This window comes from Pinus tabuliformis, chromosome 6 (genome assembly GCF_031772625.1).
Source record: "Pinus tabuliformis cultivar Carrire ecotype Pingquan chromosome 6, CPIR1, whole genome shotgun sequence".
Taxonomy (NCBI): Eukaryota; Viridiplantae; Streptophyta; class Pinopsida; order Pinales; family Pinaceae; genus Pinus; species Pinus tabuliformis.
Genome location: NC_142292.1, coordinates 957,326,473 through 957,337,213, shown reverse-complemented (window position 1 = coordinate 957,337,213; position 10,741 = coordinate 957,326,473).

The window sequence follows — 10,741 nt, the reverse complement described above, 5'->3', positions numbered from 1 at the left end:
CATATTACTTAATGCCTCATGATTAATGAGTGATTACCAATGATTTTAAGTTTAAAAGTATAAAGTAAAAGGGTTATAAAGACAATAGATGTAAAGAATTATGTAAATTCTTAAAAATCAGGTTATATAATTATCTATCTCAGAATTTTAATAAAGTATGTCAATAAATTATTAAAGGGATAAATTAAATCAAAGTAAAGTTCCTATGTATGAACTTAGGACATTTTGATTAAATAAATAAAATTTTAATCAAAGTAAAATCACCCATGTCAATATATCCTTAAAAGAAAGATACGACTCAGCATGTTGAGGAGGTGTCGCTGAGAAAGGAAGCGGTGGGCTCGTAGGTGGAGAGAGAGCAACCACCGCTAATGACCAGTATATAAGGAGATGGCGAGGAGGAGTTTCGGGGGCTGGGTGTTCTTTGCCTTTGGATGGTGGAGATTGTATTTGCTGTGAGTGGAAAAATTGATCCGGGTGCTGTTGGAGGAGGAAGGAGAGGAAATTTATACATACTGCTTATAATTCGGAACTATGGAGCCTTGCTTGTTTTGAAGTTTCTAGGCTCGGGGGAACGGTATGCATCGGTTGAGAAGCATACTGGATTGAGTATCTAGGTATACTCGGTTTGGCTGGGTGGTTTTTGGTCATTCGGTAACGAGAGCGCTGGAGAAGTTCTGAAGCATCCTCATCACAACATTCGTAGCAAACCAGGTAAGTACTTCATCAAATCAATTAATACAGTTTCACAGTTTCAGTAATCTTTACAGTTTCAGTAATGACTCTTTAACTTAGTAAGGCCTCTACAAGTAATTCCCTATTTAGGAGGAGGAAAATTTTACATCCTAGGGGAGGGAATGATACCTAGGAAACATAGGGAAACTTAGATTCTTCCATAAAGCCTTGGAGTTGGCTCAACAATGCCTAGGATGAGATAATTCTCTATAAGGGCAGTAGATCTACTCGAATACATTTCTTAGGAAGATTAATGGAGCCTTTTGATACTTTTAGGAGGAGTTTTGGGTTAAGTTCCTAGAGTACCCTTGAATTTAAATCATTTCTTGTTAATGATGTCACATGAAATCTTGATAGGTGTACCCTTGCATTATAGTGATCCACATGTATGACCCTAGTGTTATTGTAGGTTTTTTTGTAAATGCATTTACTTGCATGTGTATTATCACTGTATATTACCTCTAATATTTATCGAGGAGAGATAGAATACTTCATGATTCATATCCATACATCACTTATTCGTACCACTCTTGTGTTAGATATTTGATCAAGAAGAGAGCATCACTTTTCGTCTGTTTCTCTCTATCTCTTGGATTTTCTAGGGTATCTTTAGCTTATTAGAGAATATTGATGACTAGGGTTTGCGTTCTATTCTTCGAATATTCGGAGATTAAACTTTTGAGATGAAACCCTAGTTTCTTCTTTCAAAAGAGGAGAAGGTGAGATGTCTTGCCTTGGAGGAGTTGCTTGTTGTATCTTCTTGGCGTGAGCTAAGTTTTTCTAGTTTTTCCTTGGCTAGGGTTTTAGAGAGCTAGATGGTTATACTAGGCTATGGTATGCACATGAACTCTAAATTTATGCATGTTAATATTTCAATTGTCCAATACTTCTGTAAATTGTATATTTGATTTTCATCCATATATTCTTATTGGTTTTTGATTTCTATCCCTATATGACTCTTACTGATTTAGCATAAGGATGCTTATCTTAAGAAAGTTAACATTAATTGAAGAATATAAGACTATATTTATTATTTTTCCTATAGATATCAATTTTTTTTTTTTCAAATATATTATATGCATGATAATATTACCCCTAAAGGGAAAAAATGATTAAAACACATTGGTATATTTTCTCTTGAATTTCTTAGTGGATTGAGGTTGTTAACATCTCAAATATAGTCCATTTTTCTGACTATTTTATGTGTATTTCATCACAAGTGTAAGGATGAAATTTCATAGGGTTATGATTCATAAAACATTTATGATAGAGATAATTTTTTTATTTTACATTAATACTATTTAAGTATAGAAATTTCTATGCACATGAGGAGTAGTGTTAGAAATACCACTCATTCGAACCTAATGAATGTGATTTTGAGGACTCATCTAAGTGGAGTTGAGGTATATTAGAAGAAAGAGTGGGTGGAAGACTCAACCAAAGAATCATTAGACAAGAAACCTTGATGAGAAAATTTGATTGATGAAACTTTAATCCAATACCACCATTGAGTTACAAAATAAAATAAATATCGAGTCGAAATACTATATTCAACAACCCAAAGATCCAATTTTAAAAATTTGGAGATATGGGATATGAATCTTATCAATTCCTTAATAAGGAGATGATAAAAGGTATAATGAACCATAAGGAACCTAAGACATGTTGGTGGAGGATACTAGAGGTATAATATATTTAACTACAAATGATTGGCATGAATAGTACAATAAATATGATTCAGCTACAACATATTATTTATGGTCAACCATTTTGAATAACATAGTTAGAATTCATGTCCACAAGGTCTTGGATAGATAGTGATCAAGTGCGTTGTTAAGGAACTCCTATATGTTAATTCACTGATTAAATTCCCTGTCCTATTCAGGTGTTACATGACCATGATGTAACCTCACCGTTCTTGAACTTACAAGAAAACAAACATAGGTAGAATCCATAATTTTATTTCTCCTAAAATGGTGGCCAATAGAAAAGTTATTGCCAAGAAGCTCCAAGATTCTTAGAAGGTACTATATGTTGATTTTTTGTGTAGCATGGGGAGGTATTATCACATGTGAAGAGATCTCTAAGTTAGACTATTAAAATTAAATTAATTTTTTTTAGGCATCAAGTCGGCCTAGCCATGAAAGGGTGTGTTCCTTGGGAAAATTCACCCCAATTCAACTAATATATATGCATGATGTGACACTTTATTTTCGATCAACATTCATAAACATATTCTCTCTTTTAGAGCAACCACACATGTGATAAAAAGAGGATGAGTTGACTAGAGTTTGACCAAGTAATTTATTTGAATGTTGACCATAGTTGAATATTGACTAGAATTTATTGCAGAAGTAGACCATCATTGAACATTTGACCAATGTTGATTTATGATTTTTGGTTAGTATGACAAACAATGAGTTGCTAGAATTTGATTAGGTTTAACTACTATTGTGACTTTGATTTTGGCACAAATTTCTAGATAAATTGGGATTGTAAACCTTGTTGAAGAATAATTTCTCCTAGAAGAAAAGTTGATGGATTTTCTCTAAAGTTTGGGTTTCGTAGGGTAAAATTGTTGTTTATATTGGACATGTTTTTCTTTCTCTGATCTTTACTATTCCTCTTGCATTTACTATTGATATTTTATGAAGTGTAATTGCTAAATGATATCAAAAGCATAATAATATTGTATGGAAATCATTAGGAAGTAATTATCTAGCATAAAATTGTATTTTATTATGCATCTTGTAGAAAATTCAACATGGTACCAAAGCCTTATTGAAAGACAAGCCATGGAAGTCATTCCAAAGTTAGATGGAGATAAGGAGAAATAATAAGAATAAACCCAAGGTTAAGGAAGATGTAGCACCTATAAGGCCTGAGACATAAGCCAATTTTTTTTTTCTAAGGAGGCAACTGGGCTAAACTCAAGTGAGATTTTGGACTTGTGGAAGAAGCATTTGAAAAGGTTCATACCTCATGAACCAATACATCAACGAGTAAGGAGTTTGAGAACCATGTTTGAGGGGATTTTCTATTTTTGGATATGGAATTATTGAAGCTATCTAAACAATATTTGTAGCACATGTTGGCACAACAATGAGACAAAATTCAAACTTTTGTTTTTATCTAAACTCAGACCTGTTGTAGCCCTAATTTTACCCTATTGTAGCTCTATTTCTCGACATGTTTGAGCCTCATTCTCATCCCTGTTGCAGCCGCAGTTAGCCTTAGTTTTATACTTGTGGTAACCTAAGTCTTGGCCTGTTGTAGCATCATTCTTAGCCTGATAAGGGCCCCAATTTTTGGCCTTTGCATATGTATCCTCAACTAGATTTTGGAGCCTATTTTGGAGTGGTTTTGAAGCCTATCTTGGATTTGTTTTGGAGCATAACTCAAGATTATATTAGGCCTAACTTAATGTTTCATTTTGGAGTGTTTTAAAGGCATATAGTAGATTTGGTAAAGATGCTGAATTGACAATAATTGAAGAGGGGGTGTCCCAAATTTGAATAAGTTTATCAAAGGTGAAGGTGAGCATTGTTTTGATGATGAAACAACTATAAAAGTTTATTGTGGGGTAAGATATCACGAACATGTAATGCATGTTATGAAAAATGGTGGGAAGCGTGAATGATATTTAAGGATACTATTTGAGGATTTTGGGAGTTATGATGAGGAATTTAGAGTATATCTCTAGCCTTGAATCAATTAAAGTTGCAATTATAATAAAGGAATATGTGGCGTTTCTAAGCACATGACATGTTTCCAAGTTTCTCTTATAGATTTGTTAGAAAGATTCTACAATCCTCAATAGTTAATTTCCTTAATCAAGAGATAAATACTTCCAATCATATTTTTCTTCCTTTATTAGTATTATTATTTTTGGTCAACCTCTTGTCCTTATATTTTTTTGGCTTGGTTATAATTTTTTCTTCTATGGCCTCCTGAATAGAATTTGAAAAAAGGAATAATGGTTACATTGTGGGGATTCCAAGGTGATGATTCATTTAGAATATGATACATGAAGAAGTACCAAACAAGGCTTATGGAAAGAGGGATATACCAGAAGAAGGGAATGGACTACGTGGAGACTTTTGCTCCAATCACCAGATGGTTAGATTCTTGCATGGTCTAAGCGTTGGCACATAGACTCAGTAGGAGTGATTGACATTTGAGAGGGAGGATTGTATATATTGGTAGGACATCCAAATCCATGCCAGATCATCGGAAGATCTTCTAGCGCCAAGGGAGAAGACAATAAGGAAGAATGGAAGGAGCAACCTTCCAAGAGGATGTCATAGGTTGGGATTTTTAGAAAAGATGCTTAGAGATGGGAGGTCTCTAGTAGTTTTATGTCTTGTATGAGGGAACCATGTTAGATAGAAGGATTCACTTCAGTGTCAAAGGGAGAAGCTAGTCAAGTTAATTGGGAAGCAACTATGGTGATGCATTTAGTCAAGGAAGATGGTCAATTTATGGTTGAGCCAGGGCATGTGGAAAAACATGTGTTGAGATACCTGCATGTTACAATTGGATATGGTATGAGATATGTCTCAAGTGGGAAAGTGAGGCTATAGGGATATACATATTTATATTGAGCAGGGAATGCAAAGGATAGAAAGAGCACCTTGCGGGTGTTGCTTCAGCTTGGGATCAACTATGATATCCTATTTTATTAGGAGGCAAACTTTTGTCACACTTAGGATAATAGAGGAAGAGTATATCACAACCAATGTTGCAAGTCATAAATTAGTGTGGCTTCATAAGCTTCTTATAAGACTATTTTATCAGGTCACTTCATCTGTGATATGGTGTAGAGGGGAGCAGTGAAATTCTAGTACATATCCATAGACGAAAATATTAAAGGAATTCTCACCAAGATTGTATCTACAGTAGAGTTTATATACTTCAGAGACAATATTGGCATGATGTAGAATGTCTCCCTCAATTGAGAGGGAGTGTTGATGTCTTTTCAAGAATCGGGTAGACCATCTCGTGAGAAGCCAGGTGGACTTAGCTGTGTCATGTTGATTTGACTAGAGGAGATGAATACATTCACCTTAGAAGCCAAAAGGATTTGGGTAGGTAATTTTTAGTCAATTAAGGGTGAATGTATCAAGAAAATTACATGATTTGACCAATATTCTCCTAAAAATCCAAAAGGACTTGGATGGGTCATGTTATTTTGACCAAAAAAGGTAGAAGACATTCACTTAAGAAGCCATATGGACATGGCTAGGTAATAGTTCTTTAGTCAGGGGTGAATGGTCCAAGGGAAAATCCTTTCCTAAGAATCCATGAAGGACTATAAATAGGTCATGGTAACTTGACTTGATGATATTAATACATTTACCTAAGAATCCATAAAGGAATTTGGCTGAGCCATGCTGATTTGGCCAGGGGTAAATGGCACAATAGTCACATTCCTACACCAAGATGGAGTGATCTATCAAAATGCATGTGAGGATTCACATTGCCCACTCCAGGATGGATTGATCTATAGACATGAATCAACATAGCAAGTTCACGAACTTTTATTGTTGAGGAGAAATTTTAGTTAAGGATATTGTTTTTGCAACCATGGAGAATACCTCCCTCATTACAAGGGAGTGTTGATCTTTTTGTGTAGCATCGAGAGGTATTATTTCATGCCAAGAGGTATCCAATTCGGCCTAATAAAATTAAGTTAAAATTTTATTTTTGGGGCATCAAGTTGGCCCGACCCACGGAATATAGGGGATACTTGGCATACAAGGTATCACATAAATACATGATCAACGATTCAAGGAAGCAATGCCAATTTTCCCTCTACAAGAAGATAAATTCTTAGTGATTATAGACTTCATTAATGAATCTGCAACATTCTTCATAATGCCCTCCTTCATTGACAACACCTTTTTATCTTCAACCATGTCTCTCACAAAGTGATATTGAACATTAATATGCCTTGTTTAGAAAGACAATATGGGTTATTTGTTAGGAAGTTTACACTTTGATTTTTGCAATCTATCATTACATCCTGTTATAGAACCTAATGTCTAGAAAACATATTTGTGACCATAGTGTTTTCCTTGCATTAGTGGTTGTAATGTATTCAAATTCTATAGTTGAAAGTGCCAATATAGAGTGTCTCTTACTCATTCAATTGATTTCTCCTGCAAATAGGTTTAAAAACACATACCACTTGTATATCTTCTATGATCCAAATGTCCAACCTCATTCGCATTAGAAAAGCCATGTATGCCCAACACCCTATCCAATATTATAATTCCTTGGTAGCACAATCCATAACCTATAGTTCCACACCAATACCTAAAAACCCTTTTTATTATTGTCCAATGTTCCTTTTCTCATTTTGACACAAACCGACTCAAAAATCCTATTGCATGTGTGATTTCTAGTCTATTACAAATCATTGCACGCATCAATATACCAAACACACACAAACCAAAGTAGTAGATAGAACATGGGATGTTTCCTGTTCCTTTACCTATGTCTTGGGGGTTTGATCTGTAGATAACTTTATACATACATATTAAATCTCTATAATATTTTATAGACATATTCTCTCTAAGTTAACTAGAGTTCTTGTTTTCCTAATCTCTTTTAGTTTCCAAACCTAAAATAAAATTGACACATTAATATCCTTCATGTCAAATTTATAGGTCCACTAATTTTTCACATCGTAGATGATTTCCTTATCATTACAATTAGTAATATTCCATCCACATACAAGACCAAATTAATAAGAGTATCACAAACTAATTTGAAATACACAAAGTGATTTTATTTGCTTCTTCTAAAGCAATTCCTAATATGAAAGTATACAATCTTTTATACCACACGCTTGGTGATTTATTTAACCCATATAGGGACTTTCTTAGCATGCATACTAGTTATTTCTTTCACTTCACTATAAAGGCCTCTAGTTGCTTCATGTAGTTTCCTTCTTCTAGATATCCATGTAGGAATGTTGTCTTCATGTCCATTTTTTCTACTTATAAATAAAAACAACATCGATATATAAGATAAATATAATAGAAGTTAACTTGGTAACATGAAAAGTATCATGAAAGTTAATTCCCTCTACCTAGGAATAATATTTTACTACTAACTGAGCTTTGCATTTCCTCACATTTCCTTTTTCATTCAATTTATTCTTAGACACCTACTTGTTTCTAATAGGTTTTCTTCCAGTAAAAAACTACACTAGATCCTAAGTTTCATTATTATCCAAGGCACCCATTTCTTCAACCATGACCTCTTTCCAAAGTTTTCCATCCTATAAAAGCACTTCCTCCTTAACAGTTCTAGAATAATAATCAATGATAAAAAATGAAAAATAACAACAAAAGTCATGTGGATTATACCATTATTTTTTCCTTATTTCTTCACCTAATCTTCTCAATGTTGAAGTACATGGTTCTTCTTCTTCTGATTCTTGTTATTTTGTAGAGTCCAATTCATCATCCTTCAATTCAAACTTTATTTTCTCTAGTTATTTGTCTATTGGTAGGACTTATTATTTAACAATAACTTATAGTTTCTCTAAATACCACATCTCATCTATAAATAACCTTCTTAGTTTTGTGTTCCAAATCTTATAACATTTCACATCAACTTTATATCCAACAAAGATAGAATTTTTAGCTTTATTATCTAGCTTAAGCTTATTTTCCTTTGGAATACATGTGTATATAAGCATCACAATCAAACAACCTAAGATATTTAAGAGGGGATTTATTATTAATCCATATCTCGTTTGGATTCTTGTCATCTAATGTTGAAAAGACTGGTCTGTTTACCAGGTAACACACAATAGCCACAACTTCTACCAAGAATTCTTGTCCTAAGATGTAACCATTAACAATGCTCCTCCCTTTTTCCGACAATGTCTTGTTCATCCTTTGCGTAACCCCATTGTATTGAGGTGTGTATGGTGTATTATTCTACCGTGCTATATTGTATTTCTTATAGAATCCCTTGAACTCATTCCCACAAAATTCCACACCACTATCTATCCTAAACACCTTGATTTTCTTCTCTATTTTATTTTCCAAAAGAGGCTTAAATTATTTAAATTTGTTAAACACTTCAATTTTTTTATTAATAAAATAAATCCATGTATTCCTTGAGTAGTCATATATAAATGAGGCATAGTATAAAAAATTACTTAGTGGTGGAGCTGAAACATGTATGAACTCATCAATGTGCACCAATTGTAATATTCTCTTTTCCCTTATAACACTAAAGGAGAATCATACCCGATTCAAATTTTATATAAGAAATGTTCACAAATATTAAAATCCAAATATATATTCAACCATAAATTGACCATGTAATATTTGAAGGTTGTTCTCTCTGACATGTCCCAATCTTTGATCCAACAACGTACTCTTCTCTCCAAAGATTATATGAATTTTTTTCTTCTTTTGGTTCACTTTTAGGAATAATGCAATCATTTCAACCATCATTGCTAGTTCTTCCTAAAAACTTAATCAAAGCTCCAAACCAAATTCTCCTCATCAACACCATTACTCCTCAAACCATCCCGCAAGTTTCATTTTCAAACACTATTTTTACACCTACATCATTTATCTTCATTATAGAAATCATGTTTCTAGCTAATAATAGGATGCATTGAACAACAAGGAGTGTTCTAATCTTTCCATCCATTGGATTAAACTTGAATTTTTATTTTCCAATAATTCTAGTGGTTGAGTGATCCCCTAGGAAAGAATCACCAATATCATACCTTTCATACTCACAACAACACTATCTATGAGGATTCATATGAAAAGTTGCACTTGAGTAAATTATCCATGCTTCATGTTTTGCATGTGTGCTTCAAGAAAACAAGTACACATCCCCTCCTTCATATTAGGAGGTTTTTACTTTTGTAGAAGGAGCATCATCAAGTTCCTTCTCTCTCTTAACATTTTTGGATCTATAATGTTTCTCATAGTTCTCTTCTTTTCCACATCTCCAACATATATGTATGAATTTCCCTAGAGGTTAGATATCTCTTTAGATTTATATCTCCCACTTGAGGGCTTGTGTTTTTCTATTCTAGTAGCATCCTCTTATAGATAATACATTTTCATTTAGACTTTGCATACTTTTACATCTCATCTCCTCTTATAAGAAGAATGAGACCATGTCATCAAAACATAAAGTAGTTTCATTACTACTTATGGCAACAACCAAACTATCCCACAAGCTCAATAAAGAACTCAAAAGACCAAGACACATCATTCATTAGAAATATTAATATCAACATATAATACTTAACTTACACTAACATTGAAGGAATTTAGATGCTATATCACTAAGTCTTCATGCTTCATTCTTAGGTTATACAATTTCTTCCACGGGAACAAATTGTTCAGTAGGGACTTATATTGAAAGAAAACCCCTAACTTATTCCATAATTCCTTCATTGTACCTTCTCCCAAAACATTGAATAATAGTAAATCTAGGAGACACATTTGTATTGTGCTCTTTTCCTTTTAATCCAACTAGTTCCAGTGTTCTATTGACATCCCCATTAGTGTAGTATTCAAATCCACAATCCATTGATCATTGTCCACTAAAAGATATTCTATTTGAGCTTCCACTTCTCAAAACTCTATCCATTGAATTTATTGATATTTATATTTGAACTATTTCCCATTTTCTTTCACCACAAGAATCGATACCATAGGTCTCACACTGTAACAAGGTTTACAAAAAGGCTGAGCTAAAACTCTTAGCCACAATGGCGTCCCCTTAAATTCAAACTATTCAGATACCAAATGTTAGCTTTAACCATATAGACAAGTTGTAACACACCTGCACACACACACACACACATTTCACATAAAGATTTTTCCTTGGAAACCAAAAATTGAGAAAACTAAAAATATTTTACAATATATTATTTTCCTAACATGTTATAATACAATATGTATATCCCATGGCATCCATAAACCACCAATTCATTAACTCTGGATTAGAAAAA